This window comes from Arctopsyche grandis, chromosome 3 (assembly GCF_051622035.1).
Source record: "Arctopsyche grandis isolate Sample6627 chromosome 3, ASM5162203v2, whole genome shotgun sequence".
Taxonomy (NCBI): domain Eukaryota; kingdom Metazoa; phylum Arthropoda; class Insecta; order Trichoptera; family Hydropsychidae; genus Arctopsyche; species Arctopsyche grandis.
Window position 1 is genome coordinate 11,653,108 of NC_135357.1, and position 18,825 is coordinate 11,671,932.

Genomic DNA, 18,825 nt, shown 5'->3' on the forward strand with positions numbered 1-18,825 from the left:
AATCTTAAAAACTCTATTTTTATAAGAATTTTTATCATAAGAAATTATTTTTAATGTAAGATAAAGCCAATACAACGTATTTTCATTCACCCAATAATGTACATATTAAAAAATACGAAATAAATTCAAATGTTGTGAACCTTTTTATAATTGCTCTATTGATATCAGTTTGAGGAACGCTGTAAGATAGGATTTGTAACTGAAATTATTCACTTGCGCTGTTAAATAAATTGAAATGTTTCTGTTAAACATTTAAATAATTTATAAACATGTATATGTATATGTATGTACACATTGTATGTGCATACATATGTATGTATATATTCAAAACGCGAAGTCGTAATTAACGACCTTTTCGCTAATTTACTTGGATCGATATGCGCGCTCTGTGAGGTTATTTTTTTCATTTCTGATGGGGGGGGAATGGGGAGAGGGATGGGGGAAAACTTCCAAAACCCGAACTTTTTTCTTGGACCGAGCTTTCACCGACACGGGAAAGCTTTCGCGCCGTCGTCCGTGTTTGCCTTTTTTTTCCACGTCGCGGAAAAATAACTAATTTCCACAGATAGCATCTCTCTGGCGAGCGGAGGTTTTCCGATGAAAAAGTAAAAATAAAAAAAAACTGCGCGTATGAAAAATACCCGGTTTTTTTCCGGCCGACACAATGAAACGGCCCCGTTTAAAGTGAAACGCGAGAGCTTTAAGCTGCTGCGGCACGCGACTTTTTAATTTTGCCCGGCGACAGTACCCGTACTGACTTTCTTTTTTTTTGTTTTGTTTAAATAATGCACACACATTCGTCAGTCTTATCGCATAAGTTGGGAAATTCGAGCGATCTGCCATTTATCGGCTGCTCAGGTAAGAAAATACCTTCGAAATGTTAATATAACTCTAAGTATAAATATTTAAACGACATACGGTACCCCAAATATGACGTGACAATATACAATGTCCGTTTCATTCGATAAAAAGTCTCCATTTACGGTTGGACTTTTTTGTACATATTACATATTTCTACTTATCTTCTTCCTGGATCGAGATTGGGTTTGAAAATGTATTTATATATTATATATTATACATATGTGGTAACGCGCTAATAGAATGAAATTTTATCGAATCAACCCTTTGTGGGTGATTCGATAAAATTTATATTAGAGCCTCGGTTATACAATTTGATAGCGAACCTTCTGGGGAATTGTTTCAAAGATATGTATTTAATACTGGAAAACTTCCAGAACGTATATTTTAATATTCACAAAGAAACTTTCAATAGTTATATAATATAAGCGAACTGTTTAATTTCAGTTGCAATATTTTTATTATTCTCCGTCTCATATTTCTCGACTATTTACATATATACCCAGTCGTTGTAGTTCCTTATAAAGTTCATTGAATCCATTTACGAGATATCCTGAATAAATTTTTTCTATATCTGTGCACCCTCTTGCATGCACAATTGTGTATATACTTTTTCGACACTTTATTTTTTTTGTTGCAGTAATCGACTCTTTGGAGAATGTCAAGCGTTGACATTCAACAAGCGTAACTTTACAAGAATATTAGTAATGAAAATCGATTATTATGTAATATGTCCTCGAGTGTATAAAATATAGTTTATTTCATTTTAATTTGATTTAATGCTCGACGAAATATAGTTATAATTATTCTTATCGTCCCATCTGTATAATGTATAATTTAACAAAAGCTGATTTATTGTTAAACATATAATTTAAGTTAAATAAGTTTTTTACGAATGTCGGAACAAAAATTGCACTTAATTAAATGTGGAAAATAGCAGCTGTTATAATCTTAATTACTTTTGAGAAAATTAAGATTTACCATACACGAAATGCTACTTTTCCGTTTTTATTTTTGCGCTATAAATAAAGGCCACTATTTTTGTAAAAAAAAATGTATTATAATCCGTACAATTTTTATGCAAGGCTGGAAAATTCAATATCACCGCTAAAACTTTCAACAAAGTTTTGTAATTTTCGCAGAGCGCTTATACTCAGATAACAGGTTTTAACAAAACTTAACACAATAATATTGCCATAAGGATATATTAAGAATACATGATTTATTATTTCTTTTCGTATAATATAAAGAGATGATATTTTTATCAAATAAAATTTGTTAAAAATATATATGTATAGTAAAGTATATCTTCGCTCGTTTCGATACGTTTAAGGAAGTGGTCATTTCAAAAAGGGATTTTGCTACATTGAAAGGCTGCCGATCGCTTTTCTTTCCTGCTACCTCCCACCGTATAGATTCTCCAACCGATGGGGGATTACTTATTGAAAGGCAAAGTACGAATTTACATTCGCCATTGTGCGAATTCATTGTTATTCTACGACCCGTGTGTATACTTGATTACTCGGCAAATGCTCACCGTATAAGCGAATTGTATAGCTATATTAAAATATGTATCCTTTTATTGTGGCAAAAGTATCTTTTGATTCTTGACCTCTTCTTTTTTTTCAACCACTCTCTTGCCATCTACTCTTATACAAAATACATATGTACCTACATATATAATACATATATCATATGTAGGGCTACCAGACGTTCTGGTTTTCCAGCATTCTCCCGGTTTTACGCCTCTGATCCCGACGTAAACCCACCGTAAAAACTAAAACAGCCAAATGTCCCGGTTTTAGATAACTGCTTATGGACCTCTCATTATTCAGAAAACCGATCCCCTGTAGTTACGAAACTGCAAAAAAATGCATGAATCATTACAAACGATATTTTTTCTGGTGACCGGAAAACTGCACTCGAGATAGTTGCACTTTCGAGACATCCAAACTTTCAAAGATGCTCAAGGAAAACTAACGCAATGGAATTCCACAAAAAAGCGTCAAGGGGTATTTGTATGTTATCCGAGGGTGCTAGTCTTTTTTTTGTGGAATTCTATTGCGTAAGTTCTTTTTGAGCGCCTTTGAAAATTATGACTTCTCGAAACTGTGTTACTATTCAGTGCAATTTAGTGCATCTTTCCGGGAATCATTTTTTCTCACTATGAGCAATTTAAATTGTTATAACAGGTTGAAATTAAACAAAAATAAAATAAGACATTTTATTATTCGTTTTGCAAAGTTTTCAGTTTTTACAAACAACTGAATCAAGGTTTTCCTTCTTCTTTTTGTAAATAAGATATAATTAATTTCATTTAATATTAAAATAATAATAACTAAATAAACTGGAAAAAAATAAAGAAAATAATATGTTATAAAAGGATCTTAAATTTAATTTGTGTAAGTGTACGCTTTTTACATACCTCTTCTTATTACATGCTTTTTTTCACTGCTTTAATATCTGTACCTACATATGTATCGTTTTATATCTGGATCTGTACCTATGCTATTTTTATTTCATAAGACAAAAAGCCACAGTGCAAAAATCTTTTGTAAAATTTAAATAATGAAAACGATTCAAATTATCAAATACTATTTCGGATATTATATAGAGAGGGGGGGGAGGTACAATTGAAATTAAATGTCCCTGTTTGGATTTCAATAATCATTTGTTGAATATAACCTTATACCCTTGACCTAAAATGTAAAATAAAACATGTTGAATTTACCACCGTCTAGAGAATTATTAAAGTGTACTTATTTATAAAGTAAGTATTTTTTTATTTTAATATAACTTACTTTTAATTAATAATAATAATTAAATTTATAATGCTCGGGGATAAAGTCGAAAACGCTAATAATTTCCATTGAATGCCTTATGCTCGCACGTATACCCTCGCAACTCTCGTTAGAAATGTAAATTTCATATTTATATAATTTTTTTCGACCAAAAGAGATTTCGTTTGAGCTTTCTTTTTTTCTCTCATTCAGCCGACAAAAGCTTTGCTAATGTTTGAAATTCTCGCGGTGCAGGGGTCGTTAACATTTTTCGAATAGCGAGAAGGTTTTCCGGGTTCGTCGTAATTAGTCGACCGCTTTATCGTAATTGTTTCGCCGCTTTGCGGAAAAGCTTATTTTTTTTTCATAAAGACGCGAAATATGTTCAACATAACAAGAATGATTATATTATATTACTTATAAATAGACTATGAGATATACAGCTTAATATACTTTTTACACAACTAAGAAAGTGTTTATTTGAGATCATATTTTCATTATCTGTAATATTTATATATGTTGTGGGTTGAGCGAGCTCGGTGCGGACGTGTGTTTGTGTGTTGTCCCGATAAGTATGTAGAATTTTGTGTTAAATTGGAGCTAAAGAGGAGGTGCTGGGATGAGTATTTAGCTCTTCTGGCGCCTCGCAAGTTAGTACATATTCAGAATCATTACCTATGCTTGATTTCATATTTTTTTTTTAAATGGAATTTAAATTTATAATATTTTCATATTTACATAATTACCCACATAATTTCGATCACATTTCTTTTGATAATAATTTATTATTAACGTCAATTGATTTATTAATGATAGTATTGATAATGTTTAACGTTGAATTATTTCATATTTAATATTGAGTGTTGAATAGATTATATTTCAATGTTGAATTATTTCATAATTGATTATTTAATATTGAGTGTGAATTTTATTTAATGTTGATAATTTAATATATTGGATACTTGTACTCAACGTTAACGTCATTGTTTGGTACTAATTTCATAAATATTATGATTGTGAATAAAATGTCAATATATGTAAATATATCATAAATGGAAACACACGTCCGTCCGCACGGAGTAATTACTAAGCTCAGAGCAGAGCTCCATGCAACCGCTCAGGTCCCCAAGTTGCAAATAGGGGAACGACTCTTGCAGTCAACTACCATGGCGACATGGTGGTCCTGGACAAGGAGCGCTGAGATAAGAGTGGTGATGAGTGAATCCGTGGTAAGTTTCACTCTATAAAATGTCACACAACACTATGACGGTCTCAGGTCAGCGGCGAGTAAGTGCCGCCGCTTAACAAAAGCACAACCCGGTTTTGAAAGGTACCGTAACACCTTTCATAGAGAAGGAAACTCCATAAAAAAATTCCCTGGCAGTGGGCAGCAGCTCTGTCAGTACCATCCACGGCGGAAGTATATGCAATATACTAAAACGGCAAAAGATGGAAGATTCAAAGCGACGTGGCAGCCACTCAATCGGTTTGAATTCTGCGGAGCAGAAGGTTTGGGGAAAACTACTGTGCTCTCATATCCCTAGTATAACCACCATGAAGAGAAAACCTAAAACCACGGCCCCGAGTCTCCGGCGTCCCTTCAATGGGACAGGGGTGCTAAGAATCCCCGGACTCAAAGTGGTGAACATACAAAAAATTGGTACATGGAACGTTAGGACCATGTATCAAGCAGGTAAAATTGAAAATCTGCAAATAGAAATGAAAAAAAAACCAAATACAGATGCTCGGCATAAGCGAAGCTAGATGGCCTGGAGCAGGAAAAACGATGCATTGCAATGGATATACGACTTACTACTCGGGATCGCTTGACGGCACTCATAAGAATGGTGTTGCTGTGATTCTGGAAGACGACATCAGTAAAAGTGTGAGAAACTTTATTCCGTTATCTGAACGAGTCATGATGATACAATTAGCAGGAAAACCTATAAATGTTAACATAATACAAGTGTATGCCCCCACTTTTGATAAAGAAGAAAATGAGATTGAAGAATTTTATCAACAAATCAAAGAATTGATGAGATTTCAACGCCAAAGTTGGAGACGAAGAAACAATGGGTATAACTGGTCGCTTCGGACTTGGAGAAAGAAATGAGAGAGGAGACAGACTAGTTCAGTTTTGCCAGGAAGAGCAGTATGTTATCTTGAATACTTTCTTTAAGCTACCTAAAAGAAGATTATACACATGGAAATCCCCAATGGACTGTCCTGATAATATTGTGCGAAACCAAATTGACTTTATTTTGATAAACAGTAGATTTAAAAATAGTATAAAATCGGTGAAAACCTACCCTGGTGCAGACGTGGCATCCGATCATAATCTACTTTGTGGGAAATTGAAGATAAGACTGAAAAAGATTTTAAGAGCATCAAAACCTAAACCAAGATTGGATTTAGAGCTGCTTAAAAATCTTACGATCCACGAACAATTTACAAAAGATCTCAATAAAAATTTTAAACAAAAATGTATTGAAGAAAATAGTAATGTAAACATAAAGTGGGAAGGTATGAAATCAGCAATGACCCAATCTGGGAAAAAGTTTCTTGAAACAAATCAAATAATTAATAAAAAACAACCTTGGATGACGGATGAAATTATACATTTAATGGAAGAACGTAGAAAACACAAACATAATAATCCAACACAATATAAAACTATTCACCGCCAAATTCAAAGGAAAATTAAAGAAATCAAAGAAAAATGGATGGAAAATAAATGTAACGAAATTGAAAAATTACAAGAAAAACACGACGAATTTAACGTACATAAAAAACTAAAAGAAGCAACAGGATCATTCAGAAAAAAAGATTTCATACTCCTTAGGAATAAAGATGGAAAAATCATTTTAAATATGGATGAGAAGAAATCAGAATGGACCGAGTACACAAAATTGCTCTTTAAAGACAATAGAGAAACCGGAGGGCATATTGAAGATCCAGAAACGGGACCATATATATTGAAATCCGAAGTGGAACATGCTATAAAACTAGCAAAGAGTCGGAAAGCTACTGGACCGGATCTGATTCCTGCCGAATTTCTCAAGTTATTGGACGACGATAACATAGAAAATCTAACAAAACTCTATAATAAAATATATTTATCAGGCGAAGTACCTAGCGATTGGTTACAATCCATATTTATCCCGTTGCCCAAAAAGAGTAACGCGAGGACGTGTAGCGACTTCAGAATAATTAGCCTAATGAGTCACACATTGAAGATCCTACTAAAGATAATACAGGGCAGAATTTACTCACGGTGTGAAGAGGCGATTAGCAGAGAGCAGTTTGGGTTCAGACAAGGCTTGGGTACCCGAGAGGCCCTTTTCTGTATGAAAACACTACTCCAAAGATGCAGAGAAGTCCGTAAACCTGTGTACATCTGCTTTATAGACTTTGAAAAGGCCTTTGACCGTGTCCAACACGCTCGCCTGATGGAAACATTAAAAAATATTGGCCTGGATGACAGAGATGTCAGATTGCTACGAAATATTTATTGGAATCAGACTGCAGTAGTACGTGTCGATGATCAATTCACTGATGAGATTCCTATAGAACGGGGCGTCAGGCAAGGATGCATCCTATCACCTACTCTTTTTAACACCTACACCGAATCCATCTTCCACGATGCTCTCCAAGAGGCGGAGGGCATCAAGGTGGGCGGCGAGACGATCACCAATATAAGATATGCTGATGACACGGCACTAGTCGCTGAAAATTTAGCAGACCTGCAAAGATCTCTAGACCGTGTACATCAAGAAAGCAATCGAAGAGGTCTGCGCATAAATCTAAAGAAAACAAAATTTATGATAGTAGATAGAATGCAAACAGACACCGGGAATCTAACCTTGGATGGAGAGGTGATAGAAAGAGTAAAAAGATTCAAATACCTGGGTACCTGGCTGAATGAAGAGATGGACCCAGATGAAGATCTAAAAATCCGCATCGAGATGGCTAGAACAGCATTTGTACAAATGAAGGCGGCCCTTACAAACAAGCATCTCAATCTTCATACGCGGTTGAGATTCGCGAAGAGCTACGTCTGGACAGTATTACTACACGGATGTGAGACGTGGACTCTGAAAACCAAGATGATCAGCCGCATTGAAGCTTTTGAGATGTGGGTCTATAGGCGTATGCTGAAGATTCCGTGGACCAAAAAGATATCAAACGAAGCTGTCCTCGGCATGATGGGGAGAGGCAGGGAACTTGTTTCTGTCATCAAGCGGAGAAAGATGGAGTACCTCGGACACATGATACGGGGTCCAAAATACGAATTTCTCCGTTTGATAACCATGGGGAAAATAGAAGGAAAAAAATGGATTGGCAGGAAAAAGTTATCTTGGCTTCGAAACATGCGCATGTGGACCGATATGAGCGCCGAAGAGCTGTTCCGAGCCGCTGAAGACCGATGCGGATATATTCAAATAATCGACGAGGTGGTCGCCAACGTCCGGATGCGGACAAGGCATTAACAAGAAGAAGAATATTTATATAATATGTATGAAATAAATCACATACATTTCATTTCAGAAACATATCATAAGCAATCATATCGATTCATTATCATGTTTTAATTCAGCTGAATCTATAAAAATATACTACTAAATAAATTGATCTTATACCTTGTACGTACATATGTACATACATAATATAAAGGTTCGTTTCTATCAATACAGATCAAGCATGTATGTACATAGGCAGCAGTACGAAAAATATTCCTTAGTACATTATATATGGATACATTCAAATGTAACGTATCCAAACCAACAGCAAATGACACGATCTATTCATATTTTACAGAAGTACATGTCACTGAAACGTATCGAGTAGATTGGTTTTCCTTGGGCACCGTTAAATATCTTCTTAAAGACATCTTTGTTCAGAAGTTGTAACTGTACAGAAGTATTGTAAGTATTACACAAGGCAAATATGTATGTACAAACATATGGAAAAATTTTCAGCATTTATACAAATCGGCGAAAATCGAGATGCTGGATTACTCGAATTTTGGCGAGAGGATAGGACATGGTTGCCAATTCGTTGGAAGCGGCGCAATGAAATCAGATAAATTGGCAAAATTTGATAAGAAACAATCGACCTCGGAGTCACATATCCAAGGTCGATCAAGATATCAAGGTATGAATAGAGAATCTTTGCAGTGTTGTGCCGGACGGATGGACGGACCTTAAATAGTATAATGATTTTCATTGTACTATTTATCATATGTATATATTATTTCACTATTCCGTATGTGTCTGTGTGTCTGAGATAACGCTCGCTGTACTATAATAGTCGTTTCGATTCGACATACATGTGTACGTAAGCTAGACCACTTCCAACAGAACGACGTACGAATGTAATACGAATAATAACAAAAGAAAAAAGTTCTATATATACATACATATACTGTTCAATGCGAATTTTTCCGCTAAGCAAATAGACAGAAATAATTTCGAAATAATATACCGCCATCTATTGAAAATTTATTTAATGAATGAATTTTTCTATCGGTGTTTTATATTGTTTATATGTAGGTAGGTAGGTAATTTTTACAACTTTTATTCATATTAAACAATTAAATAAAAATTTTAAATTAAATATATTTAAAAGGTATTTGAAAAAAATTCAACCGCGTGGGGGGGGGGGGGATTGAACTTATGACCGATGACACATTTCTTTTAATTTTTTATTTATTTAATGACTTAACACCCATGTGTTGATATGTCATCAGGTACAACCCTAGTAGTACATATATAGTAGTGGTATTTTATTGTTTGAACTGTTTTATGGTTTTTGGCTTAGTTGTTATTAATATATATATTTTTATTTTGTTTCAGGTGTGTACTTTATAGAAAAAATATCGTAGCCCCCACATACCTACGGTTGAAGAATTCCCACATAAGGTTAGTTGTTAGTTAAAGTTAGTAGGGTTAACTTTCCAAAATCGCACCCCTTAAAATCGTGTGCCAAGTGTCGGATTCGGCGGAATTTACGCCAAAGTGCAATATATGCTCGCACGTGACCATTGGCCTGCCAATTTTACGGTCCACCGGAAGCGGAAATCCCGACTGGCCGGGGTTTGTGTCCCACACGCGGTTCGCGTGGTCACCCCACCGACAATCGTGCGTTTCTTTCGCCCCATTTTTACAACCAGCGCACCACTCTCTCTCCCGTGTGTTACCCTTTTGCGTTCTCGTTCCCGTTTCCGCTCCCGCTTCTTTATTGAGGTGTCAGAAATAAATTAATATTTATTTCGGCGCGCTTTGTAATGGTAATGGCGTTATTCCCATTAATGAAGGAAAGCTTTTAACCTTTTGCACGTCGTCTTTATACACTACACGGTGGCAGAGCAGAACTCTAGAGCGTGGGGTATACAATTAATGTATCCGCCGTACAGCAGAGGTACATTTATTTTTTTCCAGATTTAAGGAACCTTTATGACTCGGTTAGGATTGGTGTGCTTTCTAGGCGAACATTGTATTTACGATGAAATGGGTTATATGATAATGAGGGTGTAATTTTTCATTATTAGCTCAGATAGCTTTTAATCTGGTGTTGATGTTCTTTTTATTTTGTAGGTGCATTCTGAATATCTGTTCCGTATTTTGTATTGAAATTTATAACACATTATACATTTTAATGTGGGAATATTAAAATTCCAGACTAAAATGTAGCATTCATATTTTCCAAATAAATAATATAATATGTACTTGGGGCTTTCGCGGAATTGTTATTGTCGATTTGAATACTAAATTTTAATGAAAATATCTATATTAAAAAATATTAAGTGAATTTTTTTACATTTAATTTGCAGAATCACTTTGGAATAATGTATTTGCTACTTATGTAATGATAATAACTGAAATTTTCGTTTAAATTTCGAAAGACGTTATGCTTCACTTCATTTTAGCCCGTTCAAATTAAAGGTTTCTCTTATCTTATACTACGGCTGTGAACCGTCAATTGTTATCTATTGTCTTTTTACGTGTTATTTTACCGTTTTGAATCAAACGATGATGTATGCAAATTGAATTTCCCGCGCTGAATTCATTGCTTTCGTACCTTTTTTTTATTCGGTGTTTTTTCTCACTTTTCTCTCGCAATCATAAATTTATATGAAACATCAAAGTTAATCGACATAATATATATATATACATATATATATATATATATATATATATATATATATATATATATATATATATATATATATATATATATATATATATATATATATATATATATATATATATGTATATATATATATATATATTTTTTTTTTTTTTTAATAAACTTTATATTTCTCCTTAATAATTATTACGGGTTATCCCTATAAATTTTGAAATCATATTCAAATAGTGGTGACATAGTGGGTAAGGTGGTTTTTGCCAATTCGATGGAGGAACCGTTTCAACAATGAAATCAGATAAATTGGCAAACTGTATTGTATAAATCGGAGCCACAAATAATTTAGTTTGATCAGGAGCACTACAGATTATACTCGGAATAAATCTTTTTCAATCTAAGTCAACCCACAGGATCGAACCCGACAATCTCTCGATGCATTAGCATTAACGCAACCATCGAGATTTACATGATCATTGAAATCAATAGCATTATAATAATAGCAGATAAAGTAAAAATATCAAATAATAAAATACAACGTAGAGAATGTCTTGTACCTACATCCAGTTTCAATAAATAAGTACCAACTGCAAATACAAAACATCCCATGCCAAAATGTAAGAGAGTAAATCAAAATTCCACTCAAACATCACATTCAATCATGAAAACAATGATGAGCGCACACTACCAGACAAATAGGTTAGAATAATATCCGATAATTTACACTCACTAAGGTAATCATCAACGAACTCATTAATAACAATTACTTTTTCCACTCTCATTTACTCTCCTCATATAAACTAAATATATAAAGCTTTTATATTTTCTCACATACGATTTCAATACACTAATATATTAAATAAAGTAATATATTGGTAAAATTTGGGGTATTTGGCCAAATTAGAACCTCTACGCACATAGTTGTCACTTGGCGCAGAGAGTGTTGGAGAGAGATGTTCTGGAACATCCACACTCCTCATTGGAAGAACAATAGAGGTCGCGATCATCAGGAATGAAGGTATCGAATAGAATATACATATTTAAGATCAAAACTCTTTGCTGCAAGTCTACGGTGACATCAGCTATAATGAAATTATTAAATGTACTGCGCATTGAAGAGCTCTGCTCTTAATTAAATGACAAAACACAAAATTCTGGAACTCTAAAAAGCATGAAATAAAATAATTATTTTAAAAAAGCTTTTTATAATTTAACTTTAAAATAGTCTTTCTTTAACTTCCAAAGCTGCGGGGTATCGTATGTAACTCGGGGTATCGTTTGATATTACAGCTTCGGTTACAATGAATTCCAGCTACATATATCTTTCTAACGATTTAGCCCGGAACAGCTCACGCGAGTATGTACACAAATACCTACTGCAAATGTCGAATGCATAGGTATACGTTTACAATTTAGTTGAACAACGTGTAGTACCGGGTGTCCCGAGTGGTCCATCGAATTGCAAAATCCCCGCCGGTCGGTATGTTTAATTCCGATGGTGAGGTCGTAGTGTAATTAAATCCTGGAATCGGTTCCGGGATTCGAGTCGCGGAAACGAGACGAGAACACATACCGTCCCGTTTAGTATATATGTATGTATAGTTGATAGTTAGGTATTCGACTATCGGTCAAACCGCTCGTTAGTAAATGACCGGTGACATGTAGTTTGAGAACAGTTTAGCAGGCTGTTGTGTTGGGCCATTTGTTTGTATGGGTGTATCTATATTTATTATGTAAACAGTGTGTAATCCCCCCCCCCTCCTGTTAGTTGGCCGAAAACTTGGTTCAATTCAGGTAATTTATTATTAATTTTCAATTTGAGATGTTGACTTTAACGGATTTGCGTTCGATTTTGGGTCGTGTGGTGGAGAGGTGTGCTTTTGATTAATTTTTGTAGTGAATTTTCCAACGGAAGTTGACGTTTGGTCAAAGGATGATTACTTATCTGATGTTTTAGTAAAATTGACTAATCGTACCTACGTATAAAATTGTTAGTAATAAAATAAATAGCGATTTTCGAAATATAAAATATCAAGGAATTAAAAAATCACCAAAAATTGACATGTAGCTCAATTTATTGAATTATTATAATAGTAATTACATAGGTATCAGTACATTAATATTAAGTATATATCTATATACATATGTATGTGTATGAATTTCATACACAAATAAATCAGTGAGAGTATAAATGTTCAAAATACGTAATTTATTTTATTTCGGCTTGAAACTAATAGCTTTTTATCTTAAAAAAAATTCCTACAAATATAAATATTTGAGGAGGAAATTGTCAATGGAATAATTTATACTTTTAAAAATAACATACATATGTGAATTTACTGTAGTATATGTTTGTTTGTGTATAAAAAGTCTACATATAATATTACATGTCTTGAAAAATATGCGGAGGGCAATTTACGTAAGCTCTTTACAATTTTTTTCGACTTATTGTAAATAAAGTATATGTTTAAAGTATAGTTCATTTATAGATAAGAAGTGCTTATTATTTGATAATATACTATGTATGTACGTGTCAATTTTTATAAAACCTTCTCAATAGTTACGCCCAGAAGATTACATCAGAAACACTCAACAGGATATATCTGACATACATATGTTAGAACATCGATATATGTACTATTGTATTTTTCATTCGATTTCAATGTTAGATCTGCGCTAACAATTATATCAAAGACAACCGCCTAAGATTTACCTATTGGAATTATTATCGCAGATGTGCAAATTAAAATGTATTCCGATACGACAAATACGGGAATCTCTAACGAGGAACATAACTAGCGCAACATTTCGTTCCAGACATAGATATTTAATGTACATACATACATATGTAGATATGTATGCATCATTTGAAACGTAGATTTGCTTAGTGCATATGGCATGTGTTTTTAGTGGAGTTCTCCGTATACAAAGTGATTCATAATTGTTTAGTGCATTTCGATTATACGAGCGTTGCCAATTAGTATCATTTATATGTCGAACCGCTTATTAATCCGATATTGCAAGCTTCGAATTCAACCGTGTGTAGTTCTAAATTCATTGTACATACATAGTGAAATATGCACATTTCATCCTTTGAGTTAATTTTAGAGTTATCCTTCCGCGCTAGTTACAGTTTGAGGAAAATAATACAATGGTTCGCTCGGCGTCTGAATTTAATCAAAGTAGACATTTTTGCGGTCCCATTGAGGCGATTCTGAGACTTTGAGTCGTCATATTTTTTTTTTTTGTACAAATCGGCCGGATTCCACTCTGAAAGGCGGAAAAAAACGCGTATAAGCGCTCAAAGAAGGATAAAAAGTCTCCTTTTTAAGTTTGTTCGTCGGTGGCTGTGGCATTGTTGTCATTTTCAGGCGAAAAAGCGGATAAATGAAGCAAAAGGAACCAACCAACCGTTCCTGTCGGTGAGAGGTGAGGGGGAGGAAAGAGGGATGCCTAAATGACTTATTCAGCTCTCGGGACCACTTGGACCACAATATCGGCGCGTAAACAGAAATGTCGGCGAGATAAATGCACACCTCACTGACACACACATAAAGTTATGAGCGTGTTTTTTCTCTCGTAGAAGTCGTAGTTGAAGTTAAGGAATGAGGAAAAAATTTGTTGGGTTTTTATGTAGCTCGTTAGGCCGCGAGGATTTCGGGTCGTGTGAAGTCGAAACGTATCATCAAATACTTGCGTAAAAAAGCGTATAGGTAAAAGTATTATAATAAGCGTTCCGGAATAACCGGTGTGTCGGGAATGATTCGCTCAACGAGGTTTCACTTAACGTTCAACACCTAGCAATCGGGTGCCCTTCGGCAATGAACCGTTTGCAACGTGTGGGAAGTATTATAATTATTTGCAGAATTAAATGTGGGTGTGTGAGTGTCTGTATGAATTTGTAGATTCAGAAGATAATTCGTACGAACTTGATCATGATATGTTTGTTTAATGTACTTTTAAGTCAGCGTTTCCTAATCGATGTGGTTGAAATTTAAAAAAATATATAAAATACCGCAACGATAATAATTATTAATCATACGAGTATAATGTTTATATAGGTAGGTATGTACATATATGTGTTGCTCTCTTTTGAGGTCTGCAACGATCATGTATCGATACAAGTAGCGACACATGACATATCTGAAATTCGTATCTAAGAAAACCAGTCGATATCTGACACGTGCTATCGAGACTGTCGCACTTTGAGATCGTGATATTTGCAATGTACCTCATCGTATATGGGCGATTTTAAAGCAAAAATAATGTTTAGTGAATATAAATGTACATACATATATATGTATGACAAAATTTACATTTATTTATTTATTTTTTAAGAATATTTGGAATATTTTTTAAGAATATTTTTAAGAAAGGCGGCATGGCATAGTCGGTGGATGTTTATTCAACAAATAAATTATAATCTAATATATAATTTGGAAAGAGACTTTGTATGTACATATGTATGTAGACTTCGTTCGTTGGGTCGGAAATCCTTTGTAAAGTATTTGGGGCAAAGGCGACGAGGGCGAAGCCCTAGTGGGTGGAGCCCTAGGGGGCGGACGCCGGGGGCGCAGGTGCCGGATTCTGGTATACATATAATTTCGTATACATATAATTTTTTATAAGAGAATTACTATATATGTTTGTTTGTTCGTGACAGCCAATTTAATAAAAAAAAATGAGTGTTCAAATAAATTTATATAAAATAAAACTATTCAAATAAATTTAATAAAATGTTTACTATTAGATTAGTCATGTTTAAGCGGTTTATATTACAAATACCGAGCGAAGCCGGGTAATACAGCTAGTACCAAATATACATACTGTGCTAAAATGTCAAATAAGATAAAAAAAGAAAATATACTAGAAAAGGAACAACTAAAATAGCCCATTAATTTTCAGGAAATCATCAAGTTTATTTTTAAACAAACAGGTTTAGGTTAGTAGAAGTTACCAATTCAATTGACTATTTAAAATTTTAGCCACTCATTTGTTAAATAAGGATTTTTTAATTATTTTGAAGTAAATATCCATATTTGGAGTCTGAGAGTATGGCCTCTTAAACGAGTGTTTTTGATAAACTGAAGGAGGTTGATTATTGTAATGGTTATTTATAATTTTATAGATTTTAATGAGATCACCTCTCATTCTTCCCGTCTCCAATAATATTCATTATTTTCAATTTCATATCACATGAATGTGATTTATGTTCAAAAAGCACTCTTTGAATCTAAATTATAAGTAAATAGTGGCTTTACCCGGCTTCGCTCGGTATTTGTAATATAGACCGCTTAAACATGATTAATCTAATAGTAAATATTTTATTAAATTTATGAATAGGTTTATTTTAGATAAATTTATTTGAATACTCATTTGTTTTTTTTATTAAATTGACTGCCACGAACAAACAAACATATACTAAGTCTCTTTCGAAATTATATGTATCCAGAATCCGGCGCCTTCGCCCTCGGCGCCGTCGCCCCCGGATACTTCGAGTCCTTTGAATCGAAACCAATCGAATCGGCGCCTATGAATCGAAAAAAAAAATCGAATGTGTTGTCGACGAATCAACGAACGAAGGTTACATATGTACACACATATGTACATATATGCAAAGTTTCTTTCGAAATTATATATTAGATTTTTAAATTATTGAATCCTAGATCAAGAATGGTACATTTAAAAAAAATTTAAAGTCAGTCACCAAGTTTTTGACCATTTATGTAATGATAGAATCAAGGTCGTCTTGAAAAATGTTAAAATGTTATGTGTAAATTATTTTTTTATTTTATTTATTGAAAAATCAACAGACAACAGGATGTAGATATTTATAAAAAACAAATAGAAATATATAATATATGTAACATCCGAGTCCAATAACAGATATTTACAAAGATTGTAAAAAAAATGAAAAAGATAAATATAAGGAAAACAAATGAAAAAGAAAAGAATAAAGGCTATAACATGACAAAATAGAACATTGCATAATTAAACTATAGTATTAAAATATTGGAAAAAGGTTATAAAATAGAATATAAGGAGAAATTGAAATTTACAAATATAAAACAAATGAAAAAGGTAAATACAAAATAAACAAATGAAAAGGAAAATAATGAAAGCTATAACATGATTAAATAGCACATTACATAACTAAACTAAAGTATAAAAATATTGGAAAAAGGTTATAAAATAGAATAGGAGAAGAAATGAATCTATCGGTCAAGATTCTCTTGATGTTAGACCTGAATTGATGTAAAGAAATACCAAATAGATCAACCTCATTCAGATCTCCGTTAAACATACGATAAACGCGCTGCAGATAAGAATATTTTTGGGAATTAGTATTGAAAGGATCAAGTGAAAAGAGTGCAACGTGTCTAGAGTACCGAACTGGGATTCTGAAATTAACCTTATTCATATTCATTATACATATGTATATAATGTTATTAGGTGGTTCTTATTGGATAAAATTTGTAGGATGAGTGTATTTACTATTTATATCGGTAGGGGTTATTTTCATTTTAGGTAAAATTTCACGTGATTTACCTAAAATGAAAATATTACATGTAGTATTGGACAATATGAAAATTGAGACATGCATATTACATATGTACATACATTCAGTTCTGAGTAAATAGGCATTGATTGTGACGTGCCGCATACATTTTCCAAATTGTTATATTGCATTATTCAGAATGTCAATCTGGCTATTGAGGAATGAATAATTGAATTACTTGCTAAATAGCTCAGCCCCATTCACGTAATATAGTTGTTATTGTCGTATTATTCAATCGCAATATTGATATATAATGTACGTTTATATATGTATGTATATATATATATATATACATATATATATATATATATATATATATATATATATATATATATATATATATATATATATATATATATCAGTGGCGTGCGGTCCATGGATGCGGTGGATGCGGCGCATCCCCTATAACTTTAAAAAGCCAAGAGTATTTTTAATAAATATTTGAATTTCGCTTCGATGTATTCTTAGTGATGTACGTGATTATGATGTAGTATATGATATATATTTCACATATCACGTGTTTTTTGTTACATAATGCATTATATAGGATCTTTTGATAATTTTTATTAAGGATTCGCATAGGCCGCATTCGCATAGGCCGGCCACAGGCGAGTGACGCTGGCGAGTAGACGCGCGCGCGACTGAAGTGCGCGCGCGTCATGGATTCGGAGTTCGGACCGATCCCATTTGCGCATGCGCACTATGAGGCTGTCATATTCGCGCGGACGCGTTGACACTTGTTTAACCTCTACGGTGGATTCGGTTTCTCTGTTTGCTTATCTATTGAGTTTCACTTGGAAGCCGCTGTTGATCGATATTTCCGCACGCTACGCCCCAAGTTATTTATTAAAAAGCTAGCCGATTCATTTCTTTAGACGAAGTTAATCATTTATACTGTAAGTTGGTTATTTTTTACTTTTGAATTAAGTTTTCATTTAAATTAGTTTCGTCTAACTTTATTTTTAGTTTACTGTTCCACTACTTACGAGTTTTCATTATTGCCTTTAATATGGATATCGAAAATAACAATGAGAGTGGACTTGTCGTCGAGATCAATAATAATTGCAATTGTTTAATTGAAAATGTGCTGAAAAGAAGATTTGCTTCTCTCCCATTTAATGAAAAGGAGATTATTGTTAAGAGCCCCAAACCCACACCAATATTAAATATTCAGTCTAAAACAAAAACATTTAAAAGGTATTTTAACACAGAAACATACGAAAAAATTTCATGGATTTGTGGATGTGCTCACTTAACGAAATTATTCTGTTGGCCATGTATTTTATTTTCTCAAGAAGTGAATGTCTGGAGTAAATTTGGATTTTCTGACCTAAACAATTTAAGTAAATCGCGCAAGAGACATGAATGTTCTCAAGCTCACATATGTTCTGCTGCTCAATTTAAAAAATTTGGAAAGGGACCTCGTATAGAAAATTTTTTAAGTGCTCAATTTAAAGCAAATATTGAAATGCACAACAAAGAAGT